General features: G+C 41.4%; 1 long non-coding RNA gene across 3 annotated transcripts; it reads left to right on the forward strand.

Moving 5' to 3' along the window:
• Window positions 1–280: 280 nt before the first annotated feature.
• Window positions 281–5,173, forward strand: LOC110300747 (uncharacterized). Of its 3 annotated transcripts, none has more exons than XR_003837427.2 (4): window positions 281–325; window positions 3,437–3,592; window positions 3,722–3,790; window positions 4,762–5,173. It is a non-coding gene; the product is annotated as an uncharacterized LOC110300747 (long non-coding RNA). The 3 variants fall into 3 exon arrangements; XR_002378617.2 differs by lacking the exon at window positions 4,762–5,173 and adding an exon at window positions 3,965–4,067; XR_002378618.3 differs by lacking the exon at window positions 3,722–3,790.
• The last annotated feature ends 13,567 nt before the right edge of the window (window positions 5,174–18,740 follow it).

Genomic DNA, 18,740 nt, shown 5'->3' on the forward strand with positions numbered 1-18,740 from the left:
GGCTGGAGAACGCTGTTCTACATCAGAATGGATGCTACATAACAGAATGTAAAGCATTCCCAGCGGTACTGTGTGCACATTAGCCTCAGGGACACCGTCCATGCAGGCCTGAAAGCAACACGTCCAAAGGTGAACTCCTGTTGAGTAACCATGTTTGGAGTGGCTGAGAAAAAAGAGGCGTCCTAAGGGCTTATCTGATCTCGTGGATTTACAGATGCCAGACACGTGGTTGAGTTGCTCAGCTTTTCCCAAATGTCCCCACCCCACATCCAGAGCTCTGCCTTCTTTTGCAGAATCTCTTCAGGATGTGGGGCTGAAGGCACTGGTGAGTCACACACTCTCCTGCGGTCTGACTCCGTTGAATTCAATTTTGATAAAATTGCATGAAGGCACTGATCTCTCTCTCTCTCTCTCTCTCTCTCTCTCTCTCTCTCTCAACACTGACAAACGGCAAGGTTTTCACATGGTAAAAGCAATGTTCAGTGAGAAATATAAAAATCACTGCCCATTTTTGTGTTTGTCTCAAACAGTTAATAATTAAGGGACAGGCCCCAACATTCCAGTTAATTGCCTAAAAGGTTTTGTTCTTTTCCTTTGAGTTTACAGGGTTTGCAAACTGACAACACTCTAAGAAAAATTCTTTTAAGAATTTAAGTGTCAAGGACTTTAAGTAGAACACTCATTCAAAAATGGAATTTAAATTTCTCTATAGTAATTTTAGTTTCATAAAATTTTACATTTAAAAAGAATTCTATATAATTCTCATCTTACATGAAGTAAAACTAAGAACCAATGCACAAAAATTGCTTGTTTGAGTTCCTGGAACTAAATATTGGTACAAGTAGGGTTAGAGGAGCCCAGATCCTCTACAACAGTCATCATCTTCTCCAGGATTCAGGCAGTCAGAAGAGAGAAGGGTGGGGACTTGGCAGACTGAGAAGATCAGATAACATCTCTAGTCAGAATACCATGAGGAGGACTAACCTTCTCCCCACACAGAAAACACAGGCTTCCTGGCAGTTAAAAAAGAAACTGGGAAGCCTTCTCAACCCGCAGCTGTGGCCTAAGGACTGGGCACTGAAACCCAGAGCTTACTATCAACTCAGACAAGACCCAAATGTCAGTCTTAAGGAGTTGCAATTATATGTCTTAGTATTGCTCTTTTATATCAAAATAGTATCCGCAATTATATGCAGTTATATTTTATATACAGATGTATATTTACTCCTGCAGGGTCATGTAATGTATTAGAAATAAAGAATTCTAAGGAAGAGATATCACCACTCGTCTGCAGTGTTCCTTCCTGACTCTTTAGCTCTGCTAGAAAAATGCAAGGCTTCTGTCAGCCGAACTTGTCTCAACTGATTTGCTATTAGCTATTTCTGACATTGCGAATATGCATTTCTACAGACTACTTTCACAGGCCAAAGGGCAGCTGAGAGAGTTCCACAGCCTCTAGGAAGACAGGAGTTCTTAGTCTGAAAAAGGAAAATTGAGGTTGCTCATTAGGCGTAGGGCCTAACACTTAATGTTCTTCTTGGAAGAATTTCTCAGAAGCAGAAGAGAACCATTTAGGGAGATTCTTACAAGGCAAGTGGTGCTGGAGCAGGTGGCTGCAGTTTTCAGTGAAAGGCATACAGCCCACATTCCCCAGTCTCTATTGGATATGTTACTGAACATGCCTACAAAATAGGATGGGCCATAGAAACACTATAGGTTGTTGATAAAATTCAATGGCATAAATACATGATGGTCCCTAGCCTGTCACATGCATGGACTGCATCTTCCCATAACCAATAGCTCCCTTCTCCTCTTTCCTATTCCCTCTTCTCCACCCCCTTTTATAAAAAAGTAAGCATGTGTGTGTGTGTGTGTGTGTGTGTGTGTGTGTGTGTGCTCACGCGCTTGCTCGCGTGCACCACAGCACACATGTGAAAGTCAGAAGACAACTTTATGGAGGAAATTCTCTCCATCCACCTTTATGTGGGTTCTAGGGATTGAACTCAGGTCACCCGGCTTGAGCAGTAAGCACCTTTATCCACTGGGTCATCTTATAGTCTCAGTTCCTTTCTTTTTCTTAAGGAAATCAACTCAAAGTTCTGATTGCACTGCTGAAGAGAAAAGACATACCACAAGCAGGCCACTGGGACCGTCTGAACTATAGGAAGGGAACTTTGGTTCCCAGGGAGATGAGAAAGTCAGCTGCCCAGTGGTCAGGTCTCATTTTAGTCTGTGGTCCAACAGTGTCAGTGTCACCCGGACCATATAGTGTGGCTCTCTTGAGATGAACCCATAGACCCGGGGCCCTGCATCACTCCAGGTAATTCTTGTGCATGGTCAAGTCTGAGATCTGCCATACAAGAGATAACATTGACTATTATCATCAAATCTGAAAGAACAGCAAGGCTCTGACCCAGACCGAAATGTGATGCTCAAGGGCTCAAGTCAAAGAGACTTTAGGGAGGGGTGGAACAGTGAAAGCCTCTGGGAGAACATTCAGGAACCACAGAAGCATTATAAGTGTCACAACACTTCCATTCAGTCAGTCGACATGAACCCACACGCCATTCATTCATCTGCTAACTAGAAATGAGCCAGGGAGCTTATTAGAAATGGGCTAGGCAGGCTGATTCCCAAACAGGAAGGAAATCTGCTGTAAAAGCCTTAGGCTTTGGTGACAGCAAGAGAAAAGGGAGATGGGAAGACAGTATGTGACCAATCCTGGGAAGAAAGGAACACAGGAACAGAAGTGAGCAGTCCAAATCCCAGGAGGGTTAAGAAAAGAGAAGGGAAATCCAAGAGGTAGGCAAAGGGCCTGAGACATGCTCTGTCAAGTTCACACTGGCTGGAGGCCCAGCAGGGAACCTCCCTCTCAGAAGCTAACATCTGCCTTTCTTCACGTCTCTGAAGCACACTGGATGATCTGCTAGAGAGTGATTTCAGCATCACAAGGATTAGGACACAGGATGCTTACAAAGTTCAGTGACATGTGTAAACACTGGCCTAGCTACTTCTTTGAGGTTAGCAGGCCAGTGTCATTTTACTGGCAAATTCTGTCGCTTTAGTGAACCACTATAATTTATAAAGAGTATGTGAACTATCGATGTACAACTATGTATATTGTCAAGAATATTTGAGAAATATATATAATATATACTTGAAACAAGTCAAAATGTATTATACTATATATACTATGTATGTGTGATAGAGTTTATACCACTTATGTCTCTAAAACTGGAAGGTTTTCAGTTAAAATCTTAATGTCATGCCTTGGAGAGAACTTAACCTGCTGCTGATCCAACAGAATTCTATTTGTAGTTAAGACTGTTTGAACTCATTTCCAACTTAAATTCCTGTCAAGGATCTAGATCTGATCTGGACTTTAATCTATCAAATATCTGAAGTAAACTTAAGTCCTGTGTGTTCTTTTTCCTAGACCTGCTGTGTCAGTCTCATTTCTGCGGCTGTGAGAGAAGCATGACCAAAGGCAACTTAAAGAAGGGAGTTTATTTTGGCTTATGGTTCCAGAGCATCCAAGCCATAGAGCAGAGGCACAGAGGCAAGACACAGGCATGACGACAGGAGCAGAAAGGTGAGAGCTCACATCTTCAGGCACATAGCAGAAAGAGCAAAGTGGAAATAGGAGAGGTTTTTCCCTCTCAAAGCTTGCCCCCAGTAGTAACTTTCCTTAGCATGGTGACACCTCTGAAACTTCAAACAGGGATCAAGGATTCAAATACCAAAGCCTACAGAGGACATACACCTTAAAACCAGCATACCTACTAAGGCTGTAAGTTTGTTTCACATCCTTTGCCTACATCATATTCCTTTGGCTACCTTCCTCCCTATGTTTTATTGTGTACCTACTATGCACCCATCTCAGTGTGAGACCCTGTGATTTAAAGTCTTCCTTCAAGAGAATGCCAATGTCTGTCTGAAGCAAGACTCTCAACTCCCTTCCTAGGTTCTTCAACTTGATAGGAAATAAAAACTTGATAAAAAGATTGGCAAGGAAAACATGGTCTAAAAAAAGACACTCGAGAGACAGACAGAAGGCAAGTTCTGAGAATCCAGTAGGGGAATGATATGCTTTATGAGATGGGATAGAAAAAAATACAGAGAAAATCCACAATTAGAAATTTGAGCAAACTTCCTAGAACTGAGGTCATGTGTAAATGTGGTGCCTGAGCCACGAGAACTGAGCCACGTAGACATGCCATAGGGCCATTCCAGTTCAACACAGGATGCTACCAAGCTCTGGCTCCAGAGAGGAGTGCAAGAGGCAGAACACGAACAACCAGAGGAAAAGGAAGACACAGCGTGCTCAGCTGTTCAAGATACTGCTGCCTTGACCTCGGGGGGTGGGGGGGTGGGCAGCACCTCGAACTGGGAGCCAAAAGAAACCTTTCCTCCCTTAAGCTGTTCCCATCCGTGCACCAGGAGAAGAGACTAAGACCATAGCCAAGGCATTCAGATGCAAACAGTTAAGAGGACAACTGTAAGACACAAATGGAAAATAGGGCAACTCAGAGAGAATAGAAAGTCATGCAAGAAAGAGAGAACTAGGCTGTGTATGGTGCAGGCATAAGTAAAGCACAGGGGTGAGCACTGATACAGGGAGAGAGGGAGGAGGGGGAGAAGGAGGAGGAGGTGGGGGAGGAGGAGGGAGAGGAGAGGGAAGAGAGGGAGGAGGAGGAGGGGGAGGAGGAGGGAGAGGAGAGGGAGGAAGAGGAGGATTCTAAATGTCATTTTCCAATGTAGAATTTTTAAAACTGGAGGGGAGAGGTGAAGAAACAGAAACATTTGGATAAGATTCAGAAGTTCGGAAGAAAGCACAAAAGCGATGGAGTACTTCTGAAGCCAGAAGCTGGGAGGGGTGTGCAAAGCAATGCTATAATTACTGGATTTTGTTGCTAATTTCTAGAGCTTCTGGCTCTTAAATCTCTTCTTACTTAACATAAAAAAATTACACAATATATTTTTGATCACATTCTTCCTTTTCCCTCAACCCCTACAATCTCTCTCTTAAATCTTCTGGAAAGATACAATAATACTGAATAAAATAAATACAGAAGAGACAGAGGCTCCGTGCAATGATGAGCACCACAGGCAAGCAGGTAAGACACAGCATGCGAACTTGGGTGGTTTTGGCATCTTCTCCTGTGTAAACCTCAGCCCCCTCAACTCCTCATGCTTATGATGTCATTTACACAAGAGAGTTGCTACAAGGTTTAAATGACAAAGGCTAGGAACTGACTGGAAGTGCCCAGTAAGTTTCAGGCACAAGTCAACTCTTAGCATGACACAGGCCGTCAGTGCAGAACAAGCAATTTATCCAGTCTTGTCAAGCTTACAAGAGCTGCTGGGTGAGAAGGACAAAACACAAGAAGCAGAATACAGAATAGATGATCTAACTAAACAGACTGAGATAAAAGAGCAGGGGTAGGGAGGGGCTTGCATTGCTCAGCAGTAGAACACTAGGTATGCACAGGGCCTTGGGTCCTGTCCCCAGAAGAAAGAAAGCCAGAAGACAATGAAAACGGAAGGAAAAGGAAGGGTGGGAGAGGGAGGGAAGAAGGAGGGAGGAAGGGAGAGATGGAAGGAGAGAGAAAAAGAGGAAGGTGAGAGAGGGCTCAGCAGTTGAGAGAGCTTACTGCTCTACAGAGGACCTGGGTTCCTCTCCCAGGACCCAGAACAGGTGCCTTGAAAATACCTGACACTCTAATCCCTAGAGATCTGATGCCCTCTTCTGATCTGGGGGATCCTTCATGGAGATGGTATGCATAAATTCATGCAAGTACATACATAAACACATACAAATAATAAGATAAATCTTTAAAATACCAGGCAGAGGCAGCTATCTGTGAGTTTGGGGCCAACCTGGTCTACATAGCAAATTCCAGACCAGCCACTACATAGTGAGACCGAGGTGGGGGGACGGGGAATAAGAAAAGGGGAAGGTTGGAGGAGGAAGAAGGAGCAGTTGAAGGCAGTAGAACATATAAGAACTGAAATACAGTGGACAAGATTTAGGTCCTAGGGAGTATGCCCTTGAAGTGGACACTAGAGTCGAGGCTCCTCCCATTCCTCCCCTTGCTTCTTGGACACTGAGAGTTGAGCATCACTCCTCCATCACATGAGATGTCCTAGGTCCAAAGCAAGAGCCAAGTGACCATAAACAAAAACCTCTGAAACGGCCAAAATAAACCTTTGCTTTCTGTGAGATGATGATTTCGGATGTTTTGGTATAGCTGTGGGAAGTAAACACACACAACATTAACGCTGTCCAGCTGTCTTACTTCTAATGCACTCTTTTATACAGCCTCATTTGGGTATTTAAGGAGAAATGTATTTGTTCAGTGAATACTTAAAATAGGGCTGACCCTACTCTTAGATTATTGAACTGTGTACTGAGGGAAGGCAGAGGAACAGTGGGAATTGAAGCACACATAGGAAGTATTGCTCCCTAATACTGACCTAATTACTCCAGGAAGGTCAGGGAAGTCAGCCATTCCTCCCAGCTTACAGAAATAGGGGTGCCGTGCAAAGTGACCATGGGGAAGCAACTGCAGGACTTTATGCCTTTGGATGTGTCAACTTTTCCCCAGAAATGAAGAACTTGTAAAAAGACGTAAGAGCAGAACACTCTCAGGGATACAGGGGCAACCTATCTGAAGTTTACTGAAAGCACGAAGCTTAGGAGAAAGGACTATGATCTGCGAGAAAGGACGGAAGAGAGTTCAGTAAACATTGGATTAAGAGGGGTCATAACATTGCCTGAGAGGATGCTGGATAAAGAGGGGAACGAGAAGCAAGGACAGTTACTGGAACAATCGGCTAAACTTGACAACTGTGTATTTGCCAGTCGTCACATTCACACCTCAAGATCAGAATATGGGCAAGAACTTCAGCATACAATTAAAACGTGTCCCCAAACCAATCTTATTTCCTGCTTCAAGGATATCTAATGTTTTTGTTTTTGTTGTTGTTGTTGTTGTTGTGCTGTGGTGGTGGTGTGGTGTTGTGCTGTGTTGTTGTTGTGTTGTTTGTTTGTTTGTTGTCTGTTTCTTTCCCCTTACTGTGTTGCTTTCATCCCAATCAAGGAAGAGACAGCTGGGACTCTCCTTTCCTCACACCCTGCAGAGAAACCCTCAGCTTTGCAAGGTTTAGTAAAACAGCCCCATCAACTGACTTGATGGGTTTAATGGCCAACCTGGTGCTATGAGAGCTCACTACTTTTGCCTCTCTTAAGTACAGCTTCTGCCATGTCTCAGCTGTGCGCTTCTGCACAGCCCTCTTCCAGCCCTATATCAGAGAAATATAGCACTCACAAAGGAGTCTCTGAGCCTTTTGAGAACCCTGATTATCTAAAGAGATCTAAACTTTACAATGGTATTTTAGAGTCTTCAGAAGCTCCCTTCAAAACACAATCACACTTCTGCCAAAACCCAGAACAGCTCATGCTGATGGAGAAGCTACGTGCTCCCTGGGGTGTAAAATCTTGTTTCATCCTGAAACAGCCCTGGGGGACAACAGGGCAACCATTTGCAAAAGGAAAACCCAAGGGCTTGCCAAAAGACTCAGAGAAGCCAAGTGGCCATCAGAGATTGACACCGTGTCACAGAGCTGGTATGGAAAAAAATAACCAACATCTCCTCGTGCTTCCCAGCCCAGAGTACACAGTTCCTGGGAAATAAAGGTCTCATTTCTTTGCAAAATGCAACCTATCTATGTTTATCTCCTAACATAGTAGTCTACTTTCATTTCTGTTGCTATGCTTAAAAACCATGACTAAAAGCAATGTAGGGGAGGAAGAGACTTAACGCAGCTTACAGTTCCAGATAACAGCCCATCATCAAGAGAAGTCACAGAGACCAGAACGTTGGACAGCTGGACACACCATATGCATAGTCACTAGCAGAGAGCTGAATGCACCTTGTTGCCTGCTCCATTCTGCCTAGCTAGCTTCTTTTACCCTTCCACAGCTCAAGTCTCAGCCTCTGAAATGATACTTCCCACATCCAAGGCAAGCTCTCCTATCTTAAAGAATAGTCAAAACAATCCCTACAGACATCCACACAGGACAAACTGACCTAGACAGTTTCTAGGTTGAGGTCCTCTTCTCAGGTGACTCTGGGTTGTGGCAAGTTAAAATTAAAACTTAACCATCATGTCTGGGTATGTGCCAAGTCACCCCACCTATAGTAGCTTCTTTTAGTGTCTTTCAATTACAAAAAGAAGCTTGGACTAGAGGGCAAAGTGCTTGCCTTGCAGGTTTAAGAGTCTCAGTTCCACAGGCCATAGGTAGGCTGCCTGCAGATCTCTTCTTTCTGTTTCCCCAGACCCAACCCCCCAGTCTTATCCCTAATTTGCAGCCTCCCTTCACCTCCTGCCCACATATCCTGTGGATCCCACAAACCACCCCTCCTAACTACTTTCTCTCAACTTGTTGCAACTTTGTCCCAAATCTCAACTCTAGCAAACACTCACTTCTGACTCAAGGGCTTCTCCTCCCAGAGCAACAAATGTGCTGAAGGCACTTACATCTCTCCTGCAGCTCCTGAGATCTAATCCCCCAGCCCCAAAGTCTCAGCCCCAGATCTATAGCTGGAAAACTGCTGTGGTCTCTTTCCTATCCCAGTCTATGCCCCAATGGATCACAATGACCTTCTCCTCCTCCTTCCTTCCCCAATTCATTTTCTGTCAACACACCAGTTGAACAGGCCACGAAAATACGCAACACTTAGTCCCATCACACTCTCCAAATATCTAGAGAGAAAACACAAACCAGGGAACAAAATACCTACCCAAGAAAGACCAGAAATCAATACCTAAATCTTAATCATCCCAAACCTAGAAGCTGAGACACCAGCGTAAAAACAGTCAGGGCAATTTGTCTCTACCAGAGCCACACTATCCTGCCACAGCAAGCCCTGAATATTTCAACATAGCTGAAGCACAGAAAAGAGAACTTCAACCACCATTCTAAATATGATAGAGGTCCTTAAAGAGGAAATGGGTGAATCCCTTAAAGAAATCCAGGACAACACAAAGAGTGGAAGGAAATAAATGAAAATGTTAAAGACCTGAAATTGTAAATAAAATCAATTTTTAAAAAAACCTAAACTGAGGGAATTCTGGAAATGAAAAGTTTAGGATTCAAACAGGTATTAATTACAGTGACAAGCTTCATCAACAGAATACAAGACATTGAAGAGAGACCCTCAGGTGTTGAAGGTGCAATAGAAGAAATGGACTCATCAGTCAAAGAAAATGTAAAATCTAAAAACTGCTGACATAAGACATCCAGGAAATCTAGGATACTATGAAAAAGCCAAACCCAAGAATAATAAATACAGAGGAAGAAGAAGGTTCTCAGCTCAGAGGTCTAGAAAATATTTTCAACAAAATCATAGAAAAAGAATTTGCAACCTAAAGAAGGAGATGTCTATAAAGATATAAGAATCATATAGGAACACTAGGAGTAATTGGGACTGGTGGGACCCAAGCACGAAGTAACTCTGCCAGACCAGTGGCATGGGTTCCTTCCAGTCTATCTAGGCCAGCCCCCCTGAGCAGACCTTGGGGGCAAATTCCACAGTCAGCCCCACAACACCCAGAGGCAGCTCCACTCTCAGGTGCTCTGACAAGTGCAGGATCACAGGAATTTGGTCACATCAGGATCTCAGAATCAAAGGATCACAGAGACAGCTTGAATCAGAGGAGTTCTGACACAACCAGCATCACAGAAAGGACAGGTTCAAGTCAGACATAGGCAGGGCAAGTAGCACTAGAGGTAACCAGATGGCAGAAGATAAGCATAAGAACATAAGCAACAGAAACCAAGGTTACTTGGCATCATCAAGCCTAATTATCCCACCATAGCAAGTCCTGGATACCCTCAACACACCAGAAAAGCAAGATTCAGATCTAAATTCACTTCTCATGAAGATGATAGAGGACATTAAGAAGGACATAAATAACTCCCTTACAGGAGAACACAGGTAAACAGCTAGAAGCCCTTAAAGAGTAAACACAAAAGTCCCTTAAAGAGTTACAGGAAGCTCTTCCGGCTGGACAAGCACCGGGGTAGCTAGAGTGCAGGGTCGGCTGACACCCGCCAGCTACCCAGGACCCCCACCACAGGATTTTGAGACTGCTGGTGAGTGGAACACAGCTTCTGCTCCAGTCCAATCACGCGGGACCTGAGACTGCATTAGTTAGGGAAGCAGAAAACCGGCCTGAGTAGGACCACAGGCCTCTTCCGGCCGGACCAGCATTGGGGTAGCTAGAGCGTAGGGTCAGCTGACACCCGCCAGCTACCCACGACCCCCGCCACAGGATTTTGAGACTGCTGGTGAGTGGAACACAGCTTCTGCTCCAATCTTTAAACAGTGACAACGACAACAACTAACCCCAGAGATTACCAGATGGCGAAAGGTAAACGGAATAATCTTACTAACAGAAACCAAGACCACTCACCATCATCAGAACCCAGCACTCCCACTTCGCCCAGTCCAGGGCACCCCAACACACCGGAAAAGCTAGACACGGATCTAAAAGCATATCTCATGATGATGGTAGAGGACTTCAAGAAGGACTTTAATAACACACTTAAAGAAATACAAAGGAACACTGGTAAACAGGTAGAAGACATTAAAGAGGAAGCACAAAAATCTCTTAAAGAATTGCAGGAGAACACTGCTAAAGAGTTACAAATCCTTAAAGAAAAACAGGATAACATAATCAAACGAGTAGAAGTCCTTACAGAAAAACAGGAAAACACATCCAAACAGATGATGGAAATGAACAAAACCATACTAGACCTAAAAAGGGAAGTAGACACAATAAAGAAAACCCAAAATGAGGCAACACTGGAGATAGAAAACCTAGGAAAGAAATCTGGAACCATAGATACGAGTATCAGCAACAGAATACAAGAGATGGAAGAGAGAATCTCAGGTGCAGAAGATTCCATAGAGAACATCAGCACAACAATCAAGGAAAATGTAAAATGCAAAAAGATCCTAACTCAAAACATCCAAGAAATACAGGACACAATGAGAAGACCAAACCTACGGATAATAGGAGTGGATGAGAATGAAGATTTTCAACTCAAAGGACCAGCAAACATCTTCAACAAAATTATAGAAGAAAACTTCCCAAATCTAAAGAAAGAGATGCCCATGAACATACAAGAAGCCTACAGAACTCCAAATAGACTGGACCAGAAAAGAAATACCTCCCGACACATAATAATCAGAACAACAAATGCTCTAAATAAAGATAGAATACTAAAAGCAGTAAGAGAAAAAGGCCAAGTAACATATAAAGGTAAGCCTATCAGAATTACACCAGATTTCTCACCAGAGACTATGAAAGCCAGAAGAACCTGGACGGATGTTATACAGACACTAAAAGAACACAAATTCCAGCCCAGGCTACTATACCCAGCCAAACTCTCAATTAACATAGATGGAGAAACCAAAGTATTCCACGACAAAACCAAATTCACACATTATCTCTCCACGAATCCAGCCCTTCAAAGGATAATAACAGAAAAAAACCAATACAAGGACAGGAACCACGCCCTAGAAACAACAAGAAGGTAATCCCTCAACAAACCTAAAAGAAGACAGCCACAAGAACAGAATGCCAACTTTAACAACAAAAATAACAGGAAACAACAATTACTTTTCCTTAATATCTCTTAATATCAATGGACTCAACTCCCCGATAAAAAGACATAGACTAACAAACTGGCTACACAAACAAGACCCAACATTTTGCTGCTTACAGGAAACTCATCTCAGAGAAAAAGATAGACACTACCTCAGAATGAAAGGCTGGAAAACAATTTTCCAAGCAAATGGTATGAAGAAACAAGCTGGAGTAGCCATTCTAATATCTGATAAGATTGACTTCCAACCCAAAGTCATTAAAAAAGACAGGGAGGGACACTTCATACTCATCAAAGGTAAAATCCTCCAAGAGGAACTATCAATCCTGAATATCTATGCTCCAAATACAAAGGCAGCCACATTCATTAAAGAAACTTTAGTAAATCTCAAAGCACACATTGCACCTCATACAATAATAGTGGGAGACTTCAACACACCACTTTCACCAATGGACAGATCATGGAAACAGAAACTAAACAGGGACACAGTGAAACTAAGAGAAATTATGAATCAAATGGATCTGGCAGATATCTACAGAACATTCTATCCTAAAACAAAAGGATATACCTTCTTCTCAGCACCTCATGGTACCTTCTCCAAAATTGACCACATAATTGGTCACAAAACAGGCCTCAACAGATATAAAAATATTGAAATTGTCCCATGCATCCTATCAGATCACCATGGCCTGAGGCTGATCTTCAATAACAAAATAAATAATAGAAAGCCAACCTTCACGTGGAAACTGAACAACACTCTTCTCAATGATACCTTGGTCAAGGAAGGAATAAAGAAAGAAATTAAGGACTTTTTAGAGTTCAATGAAAATGAAGCCACAACATACCCAAACTTATGGGACGCAATGAAAGCATTTCTAAGAGGAAAACTCATAGCTCTGAGTGCCTCCAAAAGGAAACTAGAGAGAGCACACATTAGCAGCTTGACAACACACCTAAAAGCACTAGAACAAAAGGAAGCAAATTCACCCAAGAGGAGTAGACGGCAGGAAATAATCAAACTCAGGGGTGAAATCAACCAAGTGGAAACAAGAAAAACTATTCAAAGAATCAACCAATCAAGGAGCTGGTTCTTTGAGAAAATCAACAAGATAGATAAACCCTTAGCCAGACTCACTAGAGGGCACAGGGAAAGCATCCTAATTAACAAAATCAGAAATGAAAAAGGAGACATAACAACAGATCCTGAAGACATCCAAAACACCATCAGATCCTTCTACCAAAGGCTATACTCAACAAAACTGGAGAACCTGGATGAAATGGAGAAGTTCCTAGACAGATACCAGGTACCAAAGTTGAATCAAGATCAGGTTAATGATCTAAACAGCCCTATATCCCCCAAAGAAATAGAAGCAGTCATTAATAGTCTCCCAACTAAAAAAAGCCCAGGACCAGATGGGTTTAGTGCAGAGTTCTATCAGACCTTCAAAGAAGATCTAATCCCAGTTCTTCACAAACTATTCCACAAAATAGGAACAGAAGGTACTCTACCCAACTCATTCTATGAAGCCACAATTACTCTGATACCTAAACCACAAAAAGACCCAACAAAGATAGAAAACTTCAGACCAATATCCCTTATGAATATTGATGCAAAAATCCTCAATAAAGTTCTTGCTAACCGAATCCAAGAACACATCAAAACAATCATCCATCCTGACCAAGTAGGTTTCATCCCAGGGATGCAGGGATGGTTCAATATACGGAAATCCATCAACGTAATCCAGTATATAAACAAACTCAAAGACAAAACCACATGGTCATCTAGTTAGATGCGGAAAAAGCATTTGACAAGATCCAACACCCATTCATGATAAAAGTCTTGGAAAGATCAGGAATTCAAGGCCCATACCTAAACATGATAAAAGCAATCTACAGCAAACCAGTAGCCAACATCAAAGTAAATGGTCAGAAGCTTGAAGCAATCCCTCTAAAATCAGGGACTAGACAAGGCTGTCCACTTTCTCCATACCTATTCAACATTGTACTTGAAGTCCTAACCAGAGCAATTCGACAACAAAAGGAGATCTAAGGGATACAAATTGGAAAAGATGAAGTCAAAATATCACTTTTTGCAGATGATATGATAGTATATATAAGTGACCCTAAAAATTCCACCAGAGAACTCCTAAGCCTGATAAACAGCTTCGGTGAAGTAGCTGGATATAAAATTAACTCAAACAAATCAATGGCCTTTCTCTACACAAAGAATAAACAGGCTGAGAAAGAAATTAGGGAAACAACACCCTTCTCAATAGTCACAAATAATATAAAATATCTTGGCGTGACTCTAACTAAGGAAGTGAAAGATCTGTATAATAAAATCTTCAAGTCTCTGAAGAAAGAAATTATAGAAGATCTCAGAAGATGGAAAGATCTCCCATGCTCATGGATTGGCAGGATCAACATTGTAAAAATGGCTATCTTGCCAAAAGCAATCTACAGATTCAATGCAATCCCCATCAAAATTCCAACTCAATTCTTCAACGAATTAGAAAGTGCAATCTGCAAATTCATCTGGAATAACAAAAAACCTAGGATAGCAAAAACTCTTCTCAAGGATAAAAGAACCTCTGGTGGAATCACCATGCCGGACCTAAAGCTTTACTACAGAGCAATTGTGATAAAAACTGCATGGTACTGGTATAGTGACAGACAAATAGACCAATGGAATAGAATTGAAGACCCAGAAATGAACCCACACACCTACGGTCACTTGATCTTCGACAAGGGAGCTAAAAACATCCAGTGGAAGAAAGACAGCATTTTCAACAAATGGTGCTGGCACAACTGGTTGTTAACATGTAGAAGAATGCGAATCGATCCATTCCTATCTCCTTGTACTAAGGTCAAGTCTAAGTGGATCAAGGAACTTCACATAAAACCAGAGACACTGAAACTTATAGAGGAGAAAGTGGGGAAAAGCCTTGAAGATATGGGCACAGGGGAAAAATTCCTGAATAGAACAGTAATGGCTTGTGCTGTAAGATCGAGAATTGACAAGTGGGACCTCATGAAACTGCAAAGCTTCTGCAAGGCTAAAGACACCATCAATAAGACAAAAAAACCACCAACAGATTGGGAAAGGATCTTCACCTATCCTAAATCAGATAAGGGACTAATATCCAATATATATAAAGAACTCAAGAAGGTGGACTCCAGAAAGTCAAATAACCCCATTAAAAAATGGGGCTCAGAACTGAACAAAGAATTCTCACCTGAGGAATACCGAATGGCAGAGAAGCACCTGAAAAAAATGTTCAACATCCCTAATCATCAGGGAAATGCAAATCAAAACAACCCTGAGATTCCACCTCACACCAGTCAGAATGGCTAAGATCAAAAATTCAGGTGACAGCAAATGCTGGCGAGGATGTGGAGAAAGAGGAACACTCCTCCATTGTTGGTGGGATTGCAAGCTTGTACAACCACTCTGGAAATCAGTCTGGCGGTTCCTCAGAAAATTGGACATAGTACTACCGGAGGATTCAGCAATACCTCTCCTGGGCATATATCCAGAAGATGTCCCAACCGGTAAAAAGGACACATGCTCCACTATGTTCATAGCAGCCCTATTTATAATATCCAGAAGCTGGAAAGAACCCAGATGTCCCTCAACAGAGGAATGGATACAGAAATTATGGTACATTTACACAATGGAGTACTACTCAGCTATTAAAAAGAATGAATTTATGAAATTCCTAGCCAAATGGATGGACCTGGAGAGCATCATCTTGAGTGAAGTAACACAATCACAAAAGAACTCACACAATATGTATTCACTGATAAGTGGATATTAGCCCAAAACTTAGGATACCCAAGATATAAGATACAATTTACTAAACGCATGAAACTCAAGAAGAATGAAGACCAAAGTGTGGACACTGTGCCCCTTCTTAGAATTTGGAACAAAACACCCAGGGAAGGAGTTACAGAGACAAAGTTCGTAGCTGTGATGAAAGGATGGACCATTTAGAGACTGCCGTATCCAGGGATCCATCCCATAAGCAGCTTCTAAACGCAGACACCATTGCATACACTAGCAAGATTTTGCTGAAAGGACCCAAATATAGCTTCTCTTGTGAGACGATGCCGGGGCCTAGCAAACACAGGAGTGGATGTTCACAGTCAGCTATTGGATGTATCACAGGGCTCCCAATGCAGAAGCTAGAGAAAGTACCCAAGGAGCTAAAGGGATCTGCAACCCTATTGTCGGAACAACATGATGTACTAACCAGAACCCCGGAGCTCTTGTCTCTAGCTGCATATGTATCGAAAGATGGCCTAGTCGGCCATCACTGGAAAGAGAGGCCCATTGGACTTGCAAACTTTATATGCCCCAATATAGGGGAATGCCAGGGCCAAAAGAATGGGAATGGGTGGGTAGGGAAGTGGGGGGCGCTATGGGGGACTTTTGGGATAGCATTGGAAATGTAACTGAGTTAAATATGTAATAAAAATATTAAAAATTAAAAAAAGAAAAAGAAAACAAAAAAAAAGAGTTACAGGAAAACACAAACAGGTGAAAGAAAGGAACAAAACCATACAGAGTCTGAAAATGGAACTATAAACAATAAAGAAATCACGAAGGGAGACAATCCTGGAGTTAGAAAACCTAGGAAAAAGATCAGGAGTCATAGATACAAGCATCACCAACAGAATACAAGAGCTAGAAGAGAGAATCTCAGTTGCAGACGATACCATAGAAAACATTGACACATAGTCAAAGAAAACACAAAAACCAAAAAGCTCCTAGCCCAAAACATTCTGGAAATCCAGGACACAATGAGAAGACCAAACCTAAGGATAATAGGTATAGAAGAGAGTGAAGATTCCCAACTTAAAAGGCCAATAAATATCTTCAACAAAATTATAGAAGAAAATGTCCCTAACCTAAAGAAAGAGATGCCTATGAACACACAAGAAACCTACAGAATTCCAAATAGATTGGACCAGAAAAGAAATTCCTCCCGTCACATAATAATCAAAACACCAAATGCACTAAACAAAGGAAGAGTTTTAAAAGCAGTAAGGGAAAAACCTCAAGTAACAATGAAGGCAGACCGATCAGAATTACACCAGACTTCTCATCAAAGACTATGAAAGCCAGAAGATCTTGGTCAGATGTCATACAGACCCTAAGAGAACACAAACGTCAGCCCAGGCTACTATACCCAGCAAAACTCTCAATTGCCATAGATGGGAAAAACAAGATATTCCATGACAAAACCAAATTTACACAATATCGTTCCACAAATCCAGCCCTACAAAGGATAATAGATAGAAAACATCAATGCAAGGAATGAAACTACACCCTAGAAGAAGCAAGAAAGTAATCTTTTAACAAACCCACCCAAACATCATTCCACCTCTAACAAGAAAATAGGAAGTAACAGTCACTTTTCCTTAATACCTCTTAATATGAAAATTAATATTATCAACATATCCTAATCGATTGAAATTCAAAAATAAAAGGAATTAGAAATTTGTTGGCTGTAATCCCATGGTCTCTCTAATTTGGTAATGGGAGAAATAGGTCCAATATTGAACAATCCATATACACTTTCTGCTTGTTTGTACAGGTAGGGTTTTGCTGTGTGCCACATAATGGTCTTGAAATCATGCTTCTATCTCAGCCTCTCTATTAGTAGGATTGTTTATTTGATGTTTTTACACTATACTATGGTTTTCAGAACAGCTTACATATTCCAAAATTATTTATACAGCCAAAAGAAGTGTAGATAACTAATTTGGGAGGTGGCTTGTAAAAGAACAGCAAAGAGTGAGACTGAAGGCTTTGCTTGATATTTATAATTATTGTATCAATTTTAAAGAAGAGGACTTTATAAGTTACTCTTATTCTAAGATGAATGCTTTTCAAAATTATCACAGCCAATGAACCAGAATCTTACCCTCACTTAATGTCTGTGCCACCCTCCAAGCAGAACCATTGTATATTGAAACAGTTGACGAATGGCTTCATGGATACACCACCTCAATACACACACCATTTCTTAAATGAATTTAATCTGTTCCCTGTGGGCTGAGAATGATGACAATCACTCAAGTCAAACAGCTTTGACCATAGCAGGAAATCTGTATCCAAAAATCATGCCTACAATTCATTCCTTGGCACAGCAGAACTGTCAACTCTTAGCTTAGCTACTATGAAGGTAAAGCCTTTTGGTGATGTGAGGGACATTCAAGTACAGCCTTATTACAATGAATTCCAATGTCCAAAAACTGTTCTTATTTTGGGTTTGTATCACAGTAAGAGCCAAGATTTTAAGCTCTACTTAAAACAAAACGAACAAACAGAAAGTCTTTATTTATTTATGTTCATTAAAAAAAACTAATATTTTTATATCCAGCTACTTCAATGAAGCTGTTTATCAGGTTTAAGGGTTCTCTGGTAGAATTTTTAGGATCACTTATATATACTATCATATCATCTGCAAAAAGTGATATTTTGACTTCTTCCTTTCCAATTTGTATCCCCTTGATCTCCTTTTGTTGTCAAATTGCTCTGGCTAGGACTTCAAATACTATGTTGAATAGGTATGGAGAAAGTGGGCAGCCTTGTCTAGTCCCTGATTTTAGTGGGATTGCTAAATCTGATAAACAGCTTCAGTGCTGTAGCTGGATATAAAATTAACTCAAACAAGTCAATGGCCTTTCTCTACACAAAGGATAAACAGGCTGAGAAAGAAATTAGGGAAACAACACCCTTCACAATAGTCACAAATAATAGAAAATACCTTGGCGTGACTCTAACTAAGGAAGTGAAAGATCTGTATGATAAGAACTTCAAATCTCTGAAGAAAGAAATTAAAGAAGATCTCAAAAGATGGAAAGATCTCCCATGCTCATGGATTGGCAGGATCAATATAGTAAAAATGGCTATCTTTCCAAAAGCAATCTACAGATTCAATGCAATCCCCATCAAAATTCCAACTCAATTCTTCAACGAATTAGAAAGGGCAATCTGCAAATTCATCTGGATAACAAAAAACCTAGGATAGCAAAAACTCTTCTCAATGAT

The sequence above is a fragment of the Mus caroli genome, unplaced genomic scaffold, assembly GCF_978045245.1.
Source record: "Mus caroli unplaced genomic scaffold, Mus_caroli_1 scaffold_10, whole genome shotgun sequence".
Lineage (NCBI taxonomy): Eukaryota > Metazoa > Chordata > Mammalia > Rodentia > Muridae > Mus > Mus caroli.